Genomic DNA, 21148 nt, shown 5'->3' with positions numbered 1-21148 from the left:
AAATTAGTCTTTTATATTTTTAATCATTTAAAACAGCTAAAATAGTAATAATAAGACTACAGAGTCGACTCCACTGCAGTCCAAAAGGTCTCAGGCTCGAATATTGGATCGAACAATAAAAGTAATTGTATTTTTCGGTCATGGAAATTTTACGCTATCGCTGCGTTCAAATATTTTGTAGTGTTACATTGTCGTAGCTTGTAAAATCCTTTACGTAACTACTTAAGTCTTCAGAATCTGGTAACGAATAAAATACTCTGAAGTACATATATTAACTCTGAAGAACACCAGCATGAGTTCATAAAAAATAGATATCAGTCAAAAACATATAAATATTTTCAAAAAATATCTAAAAAATATAACTGCAACAATCTTAGGTTAAATTGTAAATTGTAGTGTAACACAGTTAAAGCCATATTATAACTTCAAAACAACTAATAGAAATTATTCTATAAAACAAATAAGACAGAGCTGAATGTGTAGAACGTACTTTAGCTGCTACACCATGTCAAAGATCCCTTAAACGATACGCAAAGATAATGGCCGCAGTAAACGATACTACAAGTGTCGAAGTGTCCAAACAGGCGAGCATATCTCTAAGGCAGGAAGTTTGAAGAAAACATTGTTATTACGAACAAAGGGAAGCTGGCAACAAAGGAGTATATTGCTTTAACGAGACCTTTATCTTCTCCCTTAATATCTCATCTTATTTCTGGAACCAACGTCCATTTTATTGGACTAGTTCTTTAAGGTTAAAGTGGAATTTCTTCGATCTTAAAATTACGTTAGTATTTTAGTGAAATAATTTATTTGAGAGTACATCGATGGTGCTCGGGGGAAATCGGAAGCAAGACTCCAACTTGTCAAGAGCCGACAGATGCGATCGACTTCAACACTTCCTATAATAAGAGGAACTCACATCGCTTTCCGATCATTTGGAATGAATCCAAAATATTCCTTAGTGTCAAATATATCGACTGTTGCGAATTGAATAAAATTTAAATAATTTTCTCGTTTATATTATTTTTATCAGTAAAGCAACAAATGTTCAATCTTGTGCTACATTTTCGTTGCGCAGTTCGAAATTTGTTGTATGTACACGACCAATAGTCATCGGTGCGTTACGAAATTTTAAACATTATTAACATAGTCGATACTGTGATTTGCAATAATTGAGTGCGGTTTTGGTTTATCCTACAGGTTTTAGAATAGTAAATACAGGTTTCACGGTGGTTTCCTTCATCGTCAGCGGGATATTATTTATTGATGGCGGTGTTTGTCTAGATTCGTCTATTTATATCGTAAAACCACCTCGGCTTTAGATAAAACAAAAGAATAATTGATGAAAATACACTAGGCTTTGACCGCGATTGATGACATTGTAATACGAGTTTTCTGTACTTATAAGATTCACACAGACACAAGTTATACATGAACGCGAAAAATCTATCACATTTTGTCTTGTCTTGTCTTAAGACTCACACGATTCATGAGGAAAAAAAATACTATCGATGTTTGTTTCTGGTGACACGTATCAACTGCAATGGAATATGAAACGAATTTTAAATAAATTTAAAATATCAAACCTCATTTATTTATTATTAAATATAAAAAAAAACAATTACTTGTCATGTATTTAGTAAGATGACAACAATTAAACAATTAAAATATCAAGCGAATCTTCAAGTTATCAGCAGCAGACGCGAGCTTGAGTCAAACGTTTCTAACAATGGAGACAAAACTTAGTTCCAACTTGTGAATACTTTAGATACTTTCTCTTAGTTAGCTCTGTGTATAGTATCATTGTGGAAACTTTGAACCTTAGTCTTGAATATACACAAGATTAATCATCCTTTTTACAAAGGACATCTTGTATTAATAATAATAACAAGTCTCGCTTTAACACCTAATTCTCTGCGCTGTTTTGTAACGGTAAATAAGATGAAGTGTTAAAAATATAAAAATATAGGTATTAATCATGTTAAAATTGCTAGTTTAAAAAATATTTGTAATTTTTTACTTAGTTAGGTTAGATTATAGTAAGACGACCTCGTCTTAAGTTGTAAAAGATATTTTGTAAGTACATCCCATATATGTATATAGCCATAGAACTCAGCAGGTACACTGGTTTCGATTCGTATAGTGTTAGGAATTCAGTCCACCAACAAAAACGTTTACATGGACTGGCGTCAAGCCGACAGCCGGCTATAAAAGTCTGCCGAAACATTTTTCTAGCCCTGTTATAATATTAAAATATCTAACCAAAAATATTAGAATGGCGAGCGATCTAGCTAAAATAACTGATAAAGTATTACTATTTTTTTCAATCAAGCTCCGACTACGACGTGACAAAAGTTATGTTATATATACTAATATTATGAATCCGAAAGTAAACCTGTCATTTTGCCTGTTTCTCTTTCACGTTCAAACCGCTGTAGTGATTTTTATGAAATTTGAAGCGAGCTTGAACTCTAAGGAAGGAAACAATAGCACCTAAAACATTAGCAAAGCCGCGGGCGACAACTAGTAGAGAATATTTTTAAGTTTTTTGCCTACAAATATAAATGTCCTATATTGTTTATTAGTCGCCTGTAATCATAAGATCGTATTCTGACGATGCTGACGTTTAAAAAGTGTTCAATAATAAATTTATCATTTATTAATATTTTTACAGGAATAATCTCTAAAAAAATGTAGCAACTCTTTAAAAGGCCTGTCATGATTTGAAGAAATAATTTATTCATTTTTTTTTTACGAAATCGCCCACTCGAAACTTAACTTCCATTTTACAAATTTTATCTTTCATGGAAGTAATTATGGCTATAAATATCATCGTATAATTAAAAACGAAACCTAAACGTGGGTTTTGTGTTGCGTCCAGAGCAGACTCATAAATGTTGTCTTTGAAAATATATACCGTTTAAAACCTATCTTTACTGTAATAGAGTAGTTAGTGCGGTACACTTCGCTCCCTACAATAACCATCTCTTCCGTTTTAACGATACGGCGATCCATACGAAATCTTAAGAGCTGCTTAATGTCACTATTATCTTCCTCCACTGGATATATACGTTGTAAAATTTAGTTGTAATATGCGTATTTGCTTTACACAAAGTTTGGACGAGACTATTTAATATAAACAAACTGTTTTAAATCTGAATGACTTAGGAAATAAGTAGTGGTATTTAATATAATATAGCTATTCACTTGATTATAAAGGTCTACTTATTGTAAGATAGATACTCATACATAGGAATACAAAAACAGAATTACAACCGATGTAAAACACCCTAATGATTATGATAATATTAGTTTTGCGACTCGACTGTCTCTAAATGCTGCTGTATTTGGAGAATGTATACGAAGTTAATATTTAAGTGAAATGATTATTCAATATTCAATGACGTGTAACTAAAGTTAAAATATGTTATTAAAACTTAAAGAAAAACGTAGGTGAAAATCGTATTAAATCTCACAAAAGGTGTTTACTTCGAAAGTAGAACTTGAATTATTCAGAGGCTATCAAAGGAAGTCTAGAAATGACAAAAGACAAAAAAAAAAAATTTTTTTTGAGACAACCATTTTCTACTTTTGTTATAAAAAAGATATTTTTACGGTAGGCTTGATCTTTACGTATTTTATCTCTAATGCCTACTTACTTACAAATGAAAACCGACGGCTAAAAATAATTATAAATAAATTGAATTATATTCCCTCATGTGAATTAGCACAAGTATTTCAATAAGAGTTTCAAGAACTACTCGACCCTTCCCAAGTGAAGGGTATCGGCAGTCGGATCGGGAAGATCAAACGTCACAGCTCAATAGACCATCTTACGCTCATACAAGTTCAGAAGCACGCAATCTTTTTGCTAGATATGGCGACGGTATCTCGGCTCAAAATGTCTCGGCGATCGGTTAGAAATTGTTTGTGACAGCTACGCTCCGGGCCGGGACACGACAGTTATTTGAATTTATCGAGATGAAGATTTACCTTAAGAATTGCTTCAAATTTCGTTTTATAACCAGTGAGAACATCTGAATTTATTTACATCTGATGCTTATTATTATTAGATATAATTCACACAATGGTCATAAAAATGTGCTTAAAACTAGTACGTTTTTGCTGTGCACACTTGGTAGCAATAAATACTTTGATATTAGTTAATTAGCGAATCGGCCCGATTTCGCGTGGGTGCAATTTAATAATAAAGAAAAAAGAAGTGGCTTAGTAAGAAAATATTAAAAAGGTATGTTAATTCATTGCGGAGGAAATATCTTTACAATAATATACTTTATTCAAGTAGGAAATAAAATACACTTTATTCAAGTAAGCTTACAAACACGCTTGAATCGTCATTTTACGAACTAATATAGTTAAGTAAAGCTACCACCGGTTCGGAATGTAGATTCTACTGAGATGAAACTCAGTAGCTAGTCGTATCCAACATTTAAAATACAAAGCTACGTACGTTAAATACAATTAATTATACATTTATTATATATCCGGTCTGAAAATCAACAATTACTAGCTCCACGCTTTTTTGTCATCATCTAAATAATCCTGTGTTAAATAATGAGCTTTATTTATTTAGGTTATATTAACAAATTATTTGAATTCATGAATCGGAAAAATAAAAAAAATAAATTTACATAAGTAAATTTAAAATAATGTTATCACAGACTATTCTGTGCGCCTTTTTAAGATTTAAAATTTCTAGTATTTCCTAAGGCAGAGTCAGCGCTAAGGCTAACGTTAACGAAAGCGAACTATTTTTAGGTAAAATATCGTCATAGTTGTACAAAATATTGACGAATGATATACAATAATAATAATAATGATAGACTTACCTCGTTTATCACTCTTTCTATTGGTGAAAACCTTATTGAAATCCGTTCAGTGATTTAGAAGAAGAGATTTAAATACAGACAGTAAAAGAAACCGTCATTATTCTATACTATTCATAGAATTCCGATCTACGGATCATATAATTTTAAATGATTGTTAAGTTAGAAAAGAAATAAGATGAATATATTCGAATGGGAGGCTTTAAAGCGGGTTTAATGGAAGCAAACGGAAACATATACCCGTATGTCATAACAAAGAAGGCGTGAGAACAAGAGCAAGCAAGTGATTGTGGTGAGAAAGTTTTCTGCACTGTGGCTCCCACCGGTCTATTGTGCCTGATATGAAATCGTCAAACATACTTTACTAGCTTCCACTGTTACAATGTTAAACGTCGAACGAGCAGCATCGACGGACACTGTGTGTTTATTTCAATATTAAATTCGAAAAATATTTCATTTTTACAAATAAGATTGTTAAAATAAATAGTTTTATATATGCTATATATAAGAATTTAAGCATCAAAGTCTTCGGTATTTTAATCAAACACGATATTTTCAAAATAACACGACGGTTTCGTATAATTATGAGTAAGTTTCAATGTAAAAATATTGTCATTTATTACACCGCGAAAATAAGAAGGAAAAGAGGTATTATTGCGTTTGTGAGTTTGGAGTGTTTTCTTTGAAATGCTTCCTAAAAATACATTTTCAAAATTGCAACTTTATAAAACTAGTTGCCCAAACTTTTTATTTAAAGTTCTTCGTACAGGGGGATATAACAAAGAAATGCGAACACGAATTTTGTTTTAGCTCCCACAGCATCCCTACGTCCTGGATAACTGGATGTTTTTACCAAAACAACCGAATTTACTTTGTGCATACGACTCGTTTTCAGTTTTCTTTGTACTCGCAAAATTTTGTCAAAATATTCGTAAAGTCTAACACATCTCTATATATTATCATTGCCGTTTCGTTTATTTATTTTTAAATCGAACCGTCCCATTTTTTACTCAAAACTTTCTTTACGAGTTGCGCTTTGCGACTTTGCTTACCAGATATTTAGACATACTGGCATGTTTCTTGGCTGCTCTTTAGGGGTCCGTATATATATAGAATACAGTTGTCACACAGCTGGAAATTGTCACCGAGGTTAGTTTTGTAGCGAATATCGAGTATTCAATTTTATATTCAATCTATTGCATCTATTTGTTGAGGTCGAAATTGACTGTACTTGACTCGTAACTCAACTGAGCTTACAAATTCATTTCAATTCAATTCGGACAGCTACAGCGAAGCACGCGTCGCCTTTCGCCGATTTCATTTTATTATCTATGCATCATAAACCATCTTCGGTTATTGTATCGATTGTAAATATATAATAATATTAACGTAGTTAGGCGAAATATTCCAAGAAAATCTTTCAAACGAATGTTTTTACTAAGAATCAAAACATTTCTTAATAATAGGTTCTGGTTGTTTCGGGGAAATTCTAATCTAGTTAATGCCTTTATCGAGCGGATAATTTGATACGTTAAAGCAATTATTTAAAAGAACTTTCAGTTCCTACTTGAGTTTATTATAAGTTACTTTTCAAAGCTACTTTTCAAATATTTTATTTACTTCAATAATATTGCCAAGATTCATAACTTAAGAACCATTTAACGTCTGCGATACTTTCATCCGCGCGATCTATTGATCATTTTTATAAAACAAGGAATTTAAACTATATACCATAATAATATACTTATACAATATAATATACTGGTACTAGAATAAAAAGTATCGGAAGTGATGTAGAATTTATGCACATTCTTCAAGAGACGTGCGATAAGCGTCACAATATACCAGTAATTGAATCAACCGCCTCATTCAACATCCATTCAATATGTCGATTCAACATATCTATTGCTACGACGATCCACTCGTTGAAAGTTGGTAAAATTTAAACATGAACATGTTGAACAACGCTGAATGATATTTATCAACTCACAATAAATCGATTCAATAGATTGAAAAATTAGTAGGCACAAAATAATTAATCTTAAAAACTGACAATCTTATTAAAATCGAAGAGGAAGAAATAAGCATGTCTATTATATCTACTTTATCTCTGAGGTGATCTATTCGTATGTAAATAAACAAATGGTCCGCAAATTTAAATGATATTATTGCTAAATGATTATCCTTATGAATATCCCAGAAATATGTAAGTAATGAACGCATATTTCCTCAAAGCCCCACACTTATCTTTTCTGCGTTTTCATATTAACGAGAAAAGTTGGCACAATAATGATTATGTTAAATATCAGGCGCTTAACTTAAAGTTGTGCCTTCTCCCGCCTCGCGCTCATTCCACAACTTTTTCTTTGGCTCTCATAAAACATTTCACGTCCCTTACATAAGTCGCTCTTACAGTTTAATTCACAGAGAGTATAGAACAAACGACAGAATGAAAGACATTTGCGATTCTCAAACTTTCACTAATCCTTTCCCACGTGTGGGACTTGAGGGTTAGAATTTACTTAAAATGTACTAATGTAATGTAATGGACATTATATTAGTCGTACTTGTCTTTGTTTATTATGCCCGAAATGATAAAATGAGGTATTTGCTTACTTAACAAGAAAGAAGTCTTTACACTAAAGTTATTGTAACCAAACCTTTAATTTCGAGGATATTAAAACTAGGTACAAGTAGAGGCCAGTAATCGGTTCTCCTTCACTATGAATCACGAGTGGTATAAACAGATAGCAAGAAAATACTTACGGATTGCTTGCCTGATTTGAGGCGGCAGTCTCCGGTTAAGATCATGCGTTCCGACACAGGCTTGGTATGTTTCACTGCGCCATCTTGGCACATGGATATAAGAATATTAGAAATTGTTCATAATTATATGAACCCACACTGGGAGCAGTAAACGTGATTAGTTTAACATCAACTGCGTACAGGATGTATATTTTTGACATTTAATTGAGATGAAAATAATTAACTCCACTCCCAATATTCGCGTATGTAGCGTATATATTACTGACTAGAACGCATGGACGTCCCTTGAGCGGAGTGTTATTTTATGATTATTATCTTTTTTTATACACTATGTTCGGGTTTAAGCCTCTATCGTAACCTTTTTTTATTTCATCGGAAGGTATCGATCGATATATAATATAAGAGATATATAACTTTATTGAAATAAAATTAGCAATTTAATTGTAATTTTGATAGAATTAAATGTTCCGGATAATATAACAGCATATTAATTATTGCAACGGTTTTCAGTCTAAAATGACATCGTTAAATAGTATACGAGTATACTGTGAACGGTGAACGGTGATTCAACTTACAATAAAAGGTTTAACATTTCGATAGTTTATAATCTTTCCGTAAATTTACTAATGTTTTAAATTGGCTTTGAAGCAATATGGGTTCGCCATTTTTCGCACTTTACAATCTTGCGAGATAGTTTATAATGTAATGGTATTATCCCATCAAAAACATAAATGTAAAAATGAGAGCCAAGTTCAATATTATCATATATTATTCTAAATTATAAGGAGAAATTATATTTTATGTAGTTATAAATACATTTCAGGAAGGACCATTGAACTTAGCACCCATTTAGATCTCACTTCTTTTGTCGTTGAAGTCAACAACCAAGGTATATATGATAATATTGGACTTGGCTCTCATTTTTACATTTATGTTTTTGATGGGATATCACTACTTTTTGTAAATAAATTATTAGTAGGTACTTATTAATAACAACATTAATACCAAATGGTTTTTGTTAAACTATTCTATTTTCCTACGTTTACGGGGTATAATTGTCTTTTTTGTGATACGTTCTATATTTTCTTGTACCTCTGAAATGTTCGAGTGAATTGCCCATTCAGTGTATGGATTTTTTTTACGCGTTTTCTGTTTATACTTAATTTGGCCAAGTCGGGGCGGTATAACGTGCGCAGACGGTTGTACTCTACAATAGAGCTCTCTTGTCCCTTAATTTGACTTGGACCTAAATTGATAATATGTACTCCATCTAAGGTTTTAACTCTGGAGAGTCCAACGTAAGCCTGCTCTTTACTAAATATTGAGGAGCCTATGTCGAGAAGAGCACTGTTAAGTCGAAGGCCTTGTGATTTGTGGATAGTAGTAGAATATGCTAAGCAAATAGAGAATTGTTTCCTTCGAACATATATATTACTTAATATCTGAAACTTGGTTTTGACTTCTAGTTCGCAAATTAAATTATGTTTAAATTGAATTGTTATTTTACGTGCGCTATTGCTGTTGTCGACGTCCCAATGTACCTTCTCTATTTTTCCATTGGACCCATTCACCAGTTCTTTGCTGACATCAGCATGCTTGCTCGATACTGTTCTTCCAAGCAATAAGGATCCCCGTTTGTAGCGTTAGAGTACATACTTAAATCGTCCCAGTTACGATATACATACTCTACTACAGTCTCACGAAACCTATTTGTATATTGTTGTTGTATACTAGTATACTCAAACAAAGAATATGCAATCGAATAGATTAGGCAGCTTCCATCGGAAGGCATTGGAATAATTCTTATGAGCGCGGTTGCCACTCGCTCGGACACGTTCGCGTCAAGGTTTTATCGCAACGCTCCTATCCCGCTGCTCCAGCGTCGTGTAGCGCGCCGTGTACCGAAATGCCTATTATTATTATTTTTTAAAGTATAATGATTTTGCACCTATTTAATAACGTAATAAATACGAAAGTTGACTATACTCATAAGTACTAAAACGGAAATATATGGATTTAAAAAAATTAAGGGTGATATTCAACTCGTTATATAGTCACGTGAAGACCTTAAAATCCACATTAAGACCGGCTGTCATAAGTTTTGATTGCTGGTTCTTACATCATTTTTTTTACAGTTATTAGAGGAATTAAGTATATAAGTGTTCCTAATAGACCCAATAAAATGAAAAATTATAATAAAATGATAAAAATTTACCAGTTTCAGATTTTTTCCTTTGTTTTGGCCTAATTATCTACCTGTATGCCAAATTTGAACTTTCTAGGTCACCTGGAAGTAGGTTATACTTTTGATCTATAGATCAGTCAGTGATAAAAATGACAATTTTTAGACGTTAATACCTAAATAACCGTTTGAGATACGTTTATGAAATTTGGAAGACATATGTATCTCGCAAATCTCAATATATGAGCCAATTTTAACACGTTTATGTTAAATAGTTTTTGAGTTATGAGGAGGTCAAAAGTGGCTCCAAATGGTTCGTGTAATATTACACACGGTGCTGCTCGCCAGTTCTGTTACTCGAACTTGGCTGACACGCTACCGCGTATCTAGAACAATTTTACTGTGACATACATATATATCTCCGTAAAATTCTAAATACCGTTAGATTGAGCTCTACTACGCGCAATTGTAACCTGTCGAAAGATTGTGAGCGGTTATTCAACTTACAATAAGATATATACAATTTCGATAGTTAATAATATTTCGGTTAGGTTAGATATCATTTCACTTAAATTTAAATAAAAAGCGTTAAATTGTGAGCAGTATGTTACGGTTTACAATCTTTCGACAGTTCACAATCTTGCGAGATATTTTGTAATCTAACAGTATTTATAATTTTACGGTGTCATATATACATTTACGTTAAAATATATTGACAATAAAAAGAATGTGTATTCGGAACAGTATTGATTATATTGATGAAACAGTTTTGTAACACGAGCAGTAAATATAACCCTATAACAACAAGTTACCGACTTCACAGAGCCATTACGTCCTTCCTATTTCAAGGATCGATCTCATTGTTAATGCTTTTACGTTCATACTTTACCTTTGTCAAGTAATAAAAAGGATCATTATAAATCATAGCTTATTAATTTATTCAAGTGGGAAAATTTATTTCCATTTCATTTAATAGTTTTAAAACTAACTTACTTGCCACGCACAGCCTTTACCGGTTGATCTAGAAGCATGACATTCTGCCCAAGAGTTTTATGAGTAACGGTGAGTTCTAAAAGTATTTATTTTAGAAAATGCACATGTTTAAATTCAAGTTAAAAATATGGGAATCGGTATAAGCATTTGTTTATTAGAAAATAATATTAATATCGAAAACGTGGGACACTAATGAGAAGAAATAAATTGGGTTTTTCGATTGTACTAGTAATATCGATATTTTTTAAGTTAGATTCCTTAGACTTCCGCTTACTAATAAATGTCAGTTATATAAGCGTTTTAAGAAAATTTATTCTGTAAGCGAGATAAATAGGATATAAAAGGGTACCCAAAATCGACATATTTGATAGCCATTTGAAATCGGTGTTTAGGCTGTTTAGAACAAGCTGCATAAGTATTTTCACTCAGTAGTTGCATATTCGTAGAAAGAAGTTAGTATCCATTTTTAAACATTTAAATTTCTTCTAGAAGAACCAAACCAAATATTTTCGACCAGAAGTTTTAAGCAATTATTGGTATGCAGCGTCGTATCCCTAAGCGTTATAACATATTAATAGGCCTTATAGAAGTCTAAGGATACAGTAAAAGATATACCGAGCACATATTATACTGTAGTTGAATGTTACTAAAAATAAAAGTTAAATTGAAGGAAAAATAATAACCCAGAAAGAGTTATTTTTATATTACCTTTGGACATCATTCTATATAGGATCTTACTTGAGTGATTAACCTTCAATTATAACTCCATGTTTCATCGGGTAGTTTGAGTAGTATTTATTTTGCAAACAAGCACTTTCCGAGTCGATGAATTATTAAAAATAACAAAATACCTCTTTGATATCACGTTTTTCGATCGACTGGAAACTTTTGCTTGGCCTAGATTATTACAACAGTTGTTGAGGCCTAACAATCTACTCAGTGCAAATAAATAAATAAGTTTGGTAACAAATCTACAATTTCAACTAGACCGGAAAATATTCTATTCAAAACAGATTTATTGGTTAAGAATTTCAGTAAAAAGTTTACGAAGTAATGTATGATGTCAAAGTAATTTCAAATGTATTCCTGATGGTAAGTGGTGATCACTGTCCATGGACAGTGCTAATGTGAGAAATGTTAACTGTTTCTCAGACCACCAACGCCGACCTTGGAAACTGGGATATTAGGTCAATGTCAAACAGCAATAATAATAATCATCATTTATGTAGTTACTATTACTCTGTTAATTAACTTTATGTATAAAAGCGAAATACCACTCACTGATTAATAACGAAATCTCAGAAACTATAACTACTACAAACTTGAAATTTGGCAGGTAGGGGCCTTATAGGGTGTAGACATCCGTTAAGAACGGATTTTACGAAACTCTACCCCTAAGGGGGTAAAACTGGGTTGGAAGTTTGTGTTTTATGAATTTCGCGTAGGTAAAGCCGCAGGTTCAACTAGTTAACTTATATAACTACAGTCACTAACACTCCACTGCATAGAGTTAGTCATTCTTTTGTGGGACTATAGATACGGTTTCTTCTATGTCATGGGTAGGCGGACGGTCAAATAGTCCACCCAGTGGTAAGTGGTCACCACGGCTCATAGATATTCAATTCCATTTGTCACATTACAAATGCTCCAAGCACTGGATTACTTACTTTTCAAATTGGAACACAACAATAAGCGTTTGGTGGTAGAATTCATAATGAGTGAGTGGTATCTATCCAGACGGGCTTTCTAAATAAAAAAATATAAAAAAATGGATATTTTGGTATTTTAAGTGTTTCAAAATACTTCTACTGATTGAATTTCTTTCACAGAATTCATATACGTTTAAATGCAGCTAGCTAATGCTATCCTTTACTAAGAATTTCTCAACCGAGAACTTAACCCAGGAAGTTTGGGGTGGAGCATTATGAGTTGGCCACAATACCAACGCCTACTAATAAATAAGAAGCCCAAAGCATAACGCAGTAAGCATAAAGTATTAATATTCCGAAGCCATTCATTGGCTAACAAATTCCACATTTCGTCGCTTTGTAAACCGACAAAATCAGCTTGTATGCTCTTACACGTCGGAGTCAGTGGAGTGTTTAATCGCATGCACGACTGGTTGCTTGTAATCATTCAAGCGGATAATCTCTAATATGTTTTAATATTCGAACCCGATGTTTGCGAATTCGGAGCCATGAAAATTGGAAATTTTACCGATTGAACATTCTACGATACGGACTTTATTAGACAGATAAAATATTGGGTTTCACGTGCCGGATATACTTTATTCGATTCGTTTCGATAACAATTATCTTATCCGCCTTCGGATCGCCTAAAATCAAGTGATTAGAGGTTTTAAATTATTCAAAATTGGTTATTTATTTTATATTATTTTTTATTTGAACATCATGATATTTAGGAGCAGTTGTGTATTTGGTCATTTTATTTACACAGAGGAAACTTTTCACGGGAATGTTGTGCCATAGGATCGTTTGCACGGTCTATTCTGGGAGCCGCCAGTATGTATTTATTCGTTACAACCAGCCAATAACGTTTCACAATTTAAGTCCAAAATAAATATCGAAACATAAAAAATCACATTTACACATACATGTGTGTGTACAACTTATTTAATTTCGCTATTAAGTGAAATTAAATCGTGTTTGTGATTCTATTTTTGAAATGTTATGATCGTCATGAAAAATGTCACTATCACGGCTGTTAAGGCCATCGTTTGTCTGCAAGCCAGTTTGGCATGGTTTGTGTACATCCCGTCATTATATCGATATGGCCGGCAAGCACTCAACTATTGACCATGCCAGCTATGTAACTGGAAGAGGTCATTGGATTGCACCTGCCTGTCTCTTCGGCCTTGAGCTAAGCCAACCTTAAAATTGAAATATCTTTAATACCAGCTATAGTGTCAAAGATTGTTTTAAATCAGTTCGATGATACTGCTAATGGTGAAAATAACTTTAAATATTCTAACATCTAAATAATTGATCTGAAGAATTTTAGCAACTGTAAGTCATACGGCTCAAAAAACAATAAATAACTTATTTATTAGTAAATAATAATGAAAATATGATGAACCATTTCTTGCCTCGCTAACATTAGTAACAAATTCATTACAATACTATATATTTAGGCAAAGTCAAAGTTTACTGGTTATACAGTATTGACTTAGGACTAATGTATAAACATAATATTATAATTTTGACGATAAACATTAAACCAGATTGCTAAATATAGTAGAAGAAAAAGATTGATCTAAGCAGTATTCAATATTGCAATATTCCCAACGAAAAGGTACCGTTGTAGCTAAGAATAATCATTCACGGCTTGAATACGTGTCCATGTACATCAGTCTATGTATTTTCGTTACATAATAAAACGTTATAATCGTTCAGCACACATACTAATAACCATTAACGTTTCTTATTGTGACATTTAATTTCGTCGTCCAATAAAGTTTTCAAGTAACTGCATATAATCCATTGTTTAACTGCTGTAAACGTTTCACGTAATTTGTACTACAATTCTTTCGATGTTTATTCGATTACTCAGTAATTGTTAAATATTCAAACGGATACGTATTACACCTTTACACGCCGAAATCACTGAGGCGTCTAATCGTATACTCGATTGATCGTTCGTAATCTCTCAAGCGCGAAATCTCTAATATGTTTTAATATCGCGGCCTGTTTACGAACCGGATACTATTATTTTTGAATATTGGGCGAAGGGAACGGCGCGGATAAATATTTGCTGGTGTATTATCATCTAAATTGCTCTAATGTACAGTTTGTGAGACGAGCAACGGGTAAACATATCGAATGTTTGCTCCTTCTGGGTCGTGTGTTATGTACACCTCGCGAGCTAAACGTAATGGGATGTGTGTAACTAATGTATTAAGGTGAATAAGGCTAAATTGTCTTTCGTTTATTTGATAATTTCTTACAACTAGGCCTCGAGGTAACATGTTGCGGTTCAATAAAAAGTTTTAGTGTAATATTACGTAAAATAAACTTTAGTACAATAAAGAAGTCGACTGTTTGTTTTTTTTTAACGCACGGATCTCAATCGCCGCATTTGTCGATCTTATTGGTTACAAATATTTAGAATTAGCGACGCCTACGAATTCGTGCGCGTTTGAATTTAACAAAAAAAGCTATTGATGGAGCCTAAGTTACTCATTATTACATCAGCTTTCTGTCAGTGAAAGTCCCGCCAAAATCGGTCCAGCCGTTTCAGATATTAGCCGGAACAAACAGACAGACAGACAGACGGACAAAAATAAAATAAGTCTTCCTACTGCGTATATAATAACAAATTTATTAGGTATTCTACCGCCAAACATAAATACTTCCTATTGTTGTGTTTTCGAAGTTAATTGAGAAGGTGCAACTATAGGCAGGATTGATTGACGCATTGGAGATGTGATGATACCAATTTCTATGGACGGTGGTGACCACTTATCATAAGGCGGCCTATTTGCCACCCCACCATTCTCATTAAAATGAGAAACTTTGTAGCTAATGACAACAGATAGCTTACTTTGTAATTGTCGTTATAAAAGGTCGAATACATATAAATAAATTGTTCTTGATGCCAAAGCAAATAATTTAAACGTATAAACTTTGAACAGATCAATGGTCAGCGATTTGGCTCCAAAGTTAATAGCAGATAATTATCAAGATGGCAGATCGCCAACGGCATTCTTCCCACGATCAGCTAATGGTTCGTAGACGATGTGGCCCTCGTGCCGGCGTTCGTACAACTCTCGTCCGTTGCGTATTATAAATTACATTGCTCCAATATAGGTTGGGCATGTGGCAGAAATTCATCCGGCTGATATGAGTTTCCTTTACCTTCGAACACGATAAAATATAAACACAAATAAACCACTCAATGGTTATTATCCGGATTTTAATCCGTTATCTTTGGTTAAGATCATGTGTCATCCCGCCACTGAGACATAAGTTTTCTATTTATTGTGTATTTATAATATTATATTACAAACAAATCTACAATAATTTTGCAAGTATAATGACTTATCTTAATGAAGCTCCAATTAGCCTAGTTGAGTTACATCACTTGCAGTGTAATCCTCAACACGGAGTAACAAACGACCCTTTGCTGAGCTCTGAGCAGTGCATCTTCGTGCTGGATCAATGAGCAGAGTCACGGCTCATTGCGTACTGGCAACGAGACGCAGGCGCCCGGGGAGTACTTATCGAATTACTGGCAGGATTGCACTATTCACAGAATTATTAGTTTATCCAGGAACCTTAACCCAATAGACTAATTAATTAACGTAACTTGCTATTAATGTTAGAGTAATTGTAATCAACAAAAATAGGTTAACAGTGTTTTGTTAACGACTGCGTCTCCAATTAGAATGTTCTCTTAATTAAATTTGTAAATACGTAATAAGATTTATTTCACCTGTTTTTGTATGTATCTACTGTAACAATCAGAGGATAAATGGGTTACTTGATTATTAGTAACTCAGGGCGTAGAAACTCAGGGTTTACTCTTTTTGGACATTTCAACTAAAAAGTTATATCAATCTAATATAATTTGATTAATATTTAATTTAATTTGATTGACAAAGAGTAATTCCACACTTATTTTATCATCTGTCTCTATATCTATCTATATAGGTGAGTACTATGCACTGTTTTTTTTTTCTTTTTGGTAACAATTGATTTAATTTTTTTACTTGACATAAGAAAAAATGCTGACTTACTTTTTAAATAGAACAAAATGCTTTTTCTATTTTGTATTAATGTTTAGTCGTACATTGATTAGAAAGGGCCTACATAAAGATTAAATTTTCTAATTTTGTAACAATAATATTGATTAATTTTATTTTAAAAAATCATAATTACTTTGACACAATAATGCAATGAATATTTTTTTTCTTAGTAATTAAAATAATACATAATTCACTTTAATTTTGTAATCCTAATACATGTGATTTAAATACCATAGGTGTTTCCTATAAAAATAAATACAGTTATAATTGTGTCAATGTTACGTATCTTTGTTATTCTACTGTTGTCATCTCTGTTCGTATTCCTGAGAATAAACAAATGAATAAAATTATGTTACACGTAAGATGTGTTATTAGGAGTTGGTTAATATAATAATATATTTTCTTTGTCCGTTGATAGTAGGTATATATTACAATGAAAAGTGTGTTTTAGATGGAAAATGAATAAATATTTTCATGATTTGAAATTCAAACAATGTTTTTTTTATATTATGTGTAAAAGTATTTGAAAACATGCAATATTTCAATCAACCGTCAAGGTAGCGAGCGTTTAATATCTTGAACTATGCAGCGAACGAGCTGAAAGTGGAACAAAGTAATAAAAGTGCACAAAGACCTTTGAAAACTCTTGTTTAGTGTTAAATATCCAGATCTTTTTTAAACAAAGGGAACGAGGTGGAAAGCAGGTATTCTTATTGTTTCATTCGCAGTCGAAGTTATTGCGGCCGCGGGCAAGTTTTCAATGAGGAGGGTAATTGGATTCGCCCACGCTAACTGCTTGAGCGTCTGATATGAAATGTGTCACGCCCTCACCGCTTTCGCCGCGATCATTTTTGCACGATAACCACACTTTGATTAGTTTTCAACCGGTTAAAAAAAGAATTTGCACAATTCCCATTTAGAGCTACGTACTTCGAGCAGCTAGTGAATCAGATAGCAACCGTTATTTATGTTCAGATTTAAGTAATATAATTATCTCAAATACGTGTGTCTATAACACAAGATAATACGTTGGAAGGGCCATCGCGTTGTGCAGACCCGAAGTCGCGATTGCTGCGTTCCAATTGAATGGTCCAGTGTAATTAGAGACACAATGGACATAACGTTGTAGATTTCGTGGTCGGCGACGATTTGACGCTTTAGATCGAAGTAAATATGTCTAGAATGCTAAATTTGGGTAACATTTATCACTATTAATTTGGGTCTATTTTCCTCTTTACTGTTTTTATAAAAATTAAAAAAATATATACGCACAATAAATAAAACTATATTTAAATATTCGTAATTTATTTATATAAGTTTTATTAAATTCTGCGTATCTTTTATTATTATATATTATGTATATATACCTCTTTATATCTAGCTTCGTACTTGAAAATGTTTAAATATTAATTGATGTGATTTCGTCAAAACATTTACCCATAGCCGTTCAAAAACTCGACTAAAATATAAAGGAGATTAATATGTTTAAAAAACAAGCACGTCGACGCAAACGTCGCAACGCATCAATCATCAAGGGCGGACCTTTTCAGAATCAATCACGCACAAAATGTAACCAGCCAGAGGCTTGTTTGAGGCAGATGTAGACGAGGAGAGGGTAAATAACTTACGAAACTTACTAAGGGTGATGTTGTCTGGTATTGATGGAAATTTAAAAATACATGTTGCGCTTATCTTTTTGTCGAAAACACTTCTAAATCATTTACTATATCAAAATAGTTGAATATTCGCTGAGAAGAAGAGGAAGGCGAAGAAAAAGAAAGATTGAAATATTGTATATTGCATAAATAAATAAGTAAATGTTTGCCAATAGTCGTTATCCACACGTGCAGGTTTTACTCACCGACAATCTCGAAGATGATTTATAAATACAAATCAATCGAAAAATCAGTGAATTTTGTCCGGATTGGAAAGCACCGTCTTTAATAATATTCTTGGTATTCAATCTACTGAGCCACCTCGGCTCTTGTTATGAAGCTTTGATGTATCAAATATTATTTGTTCTTTTTTTATTCCCGCCAGTTAACAACAGTAACAAAGAATGTTGCTTATAGTTTCCCTTATTATGGGCAAAGTTGGTGCGGTCTGGCTGCGGCAAGTTTTCAATGAGCGTTGCGATAATTGGATTCAGTCGTGCGACGCTGACGCCGACGCTAACTGCATGAGTGTCTGTTAGGAAAAACGTTTACGTCCGTACGATCATTTTTTGATTAGCAAAGCGAGCAAAGATTTTATAACTCGCGTCTATCCTTCGCAAAAGGGTCCGAAAACTAATTAGTGATCGAATTTTTTAGCTCTCTGATAATACAAAAGAAATTGAATCTCATGTTGAACGCAATTTGTTGTTGTATTTGTACGTTGAAATTGATTTAGGCGAGCAAAGTTTTGCAAGATTATACGATGTGTAAAGTATAACAATTATTAAATAACTTTTTCACAACAAATAAATACAATTCTATGTAAATATTATTATATCAAACTACTGAAGTTGAAAGTCAAAGTCTGAAGGCTATTTACATATATGTAGGTATGTTCGGTGTGACAAATATCAAACTATCGATGGATTTGAGTATCCTTTCAAACATTTCCTAGTGCCAGTAATTAATTCTGCGCAGCGTTTTGCGGCAACTCGGGGCGACTTTCGCTGCTGTCAGCGCACAGATGAGTTCGCTTAGTTTAACTCAACTTATATGAGAAAGTTTTGAAGTCGCATTTGAGAGAAGTTACATTAACGCTTTACAATATCGATATACGTCATTACGAGTATATTTTTCAGGTGAAACAATTGATCGAGTAGTTTAATTAGGCAATGCCTATACTCTAAATGCTGATAATTTGGACAAATTATATGTTATTATTGACCTTCCTTTTAGAACTACTATATTATGAACATAATTCACTTCGCTAACTTTGACGTTAACATATTTATCAAAAATATTTAATGTGCAAATCACGTACCAAGATTTGATTCAAAATCTTTTCAACGTTAAAGAGTGCAAATGAATGTTTACTTTTAATTCAGAGTACGTAGAACCGAGACAATGAATGGGTTTATTCAGGTCCCGACTGTATTCGTTGTATCCGATTGGAAATTAACTTTCGGTATTGCATCGAATTTAATGGTCCACCGAAAAGATCGATTACATCGATATGAAATATAGGCCGGGGCATCCCGCGGTATCGATAGCTGTTGCTGGCCTACTGCCAACCGGCGTCTATCATCGCCTGTAACTACCGCCTAAGTGCAGGCTCACTGCGCCGGATTCATTACATAACGCGCAATATATTGCGCCGTCGACAGCTGCGTGCTTGCGCAGCGCTGGTGGGCGCCAGGCGATGTATTATTTTGCGGGTGATTCTATCGTTTTAGTTTTTAAGTAGTCGTTTTACTCCTAGATTGGGAAGCTACTTAACATGGAATCAACGTCTTGCCCTATATAGGCTTTAGTTTTGCCATTGATCGTTGAAGTAACACTGACTAAACTTCGCTTCTTTACTAAAATCTTAAGGTATATTATGTTTGTAAGAAAAGAATTGAAAAACGGAGAAGTGCTCTATCGATAATTATTGACTATTAACCGAATTAGCCTCATTTAATAAAAATAAAAATTGTTACTATAAAAATACCCGCTGTTGACGATTTTTTTTGTACATGTGTTTATAGCCGTAACCATGATCGTTAGGAAAATACGTCGGACTATTTATAACAAAAAAATGAAGTAATGTGATGTAATACGAAAGTACTATATTAATCAGATTCGTAATTTTTGTAAGCAGCAAAGTCTCAAAAAAATACCTATGTATTATACAAGCATAGTGTAAATTTTATGTTATGATTAGATTTAGCAAGCATATTAAATACGAGTCTCAATCCACTGCGAATATCTGCGTGCACATTATGGATAATATCCAGCAGGTGTTATACAGAGTGAGCCCATTCAGAGTCTATTCAAATTGGCTCAAATAAAAGTGTTATCACATCGATTTTCGATTTCCCTACATCCTGGTATCCTATAGTGCTTACTAACAGGCACGCTGGCTATACGCCAGTCTTTTTGCCATTGCCATAATCGTGGATGTGATATTCATGATTATTATCGTCTAAAATATTGGGAACTCACATTAAAATAATAATAATATTCGTCCATTTGCTATCTAATTAGATTGGAACCATATAATTCCTAACAACCATAGCATGCGAGGTCTCATTTAAAGCTTATGACAGGAATTTATTTTTTCATTGTAGATTTTTGTTTTTTTTTTGGTTTAAAGAGATCTTAATTTCTCAAAAAGATTTACAATAAATCACTTACATGAGAAACCCTTAAAAACAATACAAAAATTGTTGAGACAAAACGGAAATAACCAAACACTCACTAGATTACATAAAACATTTAGTATTCAAATATTTGAAGGTCAGGGCGAAATAATATAGTTATAAAAATATTGTGTGGGTAGAACTGAAATAATATAGTCCGACCAGCACGACTCATTCAACGTCTTCGCGATCGTCGTATTTGTTACGATATTAAAGCGATATAAAACTAGATGTGCCACAACTTATATTTTTATTTTAAT

The 21148-nt window shown here is 33.0% G+C and overlaps 1 protein-coding gene across 1 annotated transcript in view; it reads right to left on the bottom strand.

Annotated features, from left to right (window-relative positions):
- Window positions 1-21148, bottom strand: part of Side-ii (sidestep II) — a 394183-nt gene that overhangs the window by 101943 nt on the left and 271092 nt on the right. The gene's annotated exons all lie outside the window — the stretch shown is intronic.

Source organism: Vanessa tameamea, chromosome 4, assembly GCF_037043105.1.
Source record: "Vanessa tameamea isolate UH-Manoa-2023 chromosome 4, ilVanTame1 primary haplotype, whole genome shotgun sequence".
Classification (NCBI taxonomy): Eukaryota; Metazoa; Arthropoda; class Insecta; order Lepidoptera; family Nymphalidae; genus Vanessa; species Vanessa tameamea.
This window is presented reverse-complemented; position numbering and strand designations above follow the sequence as displayed.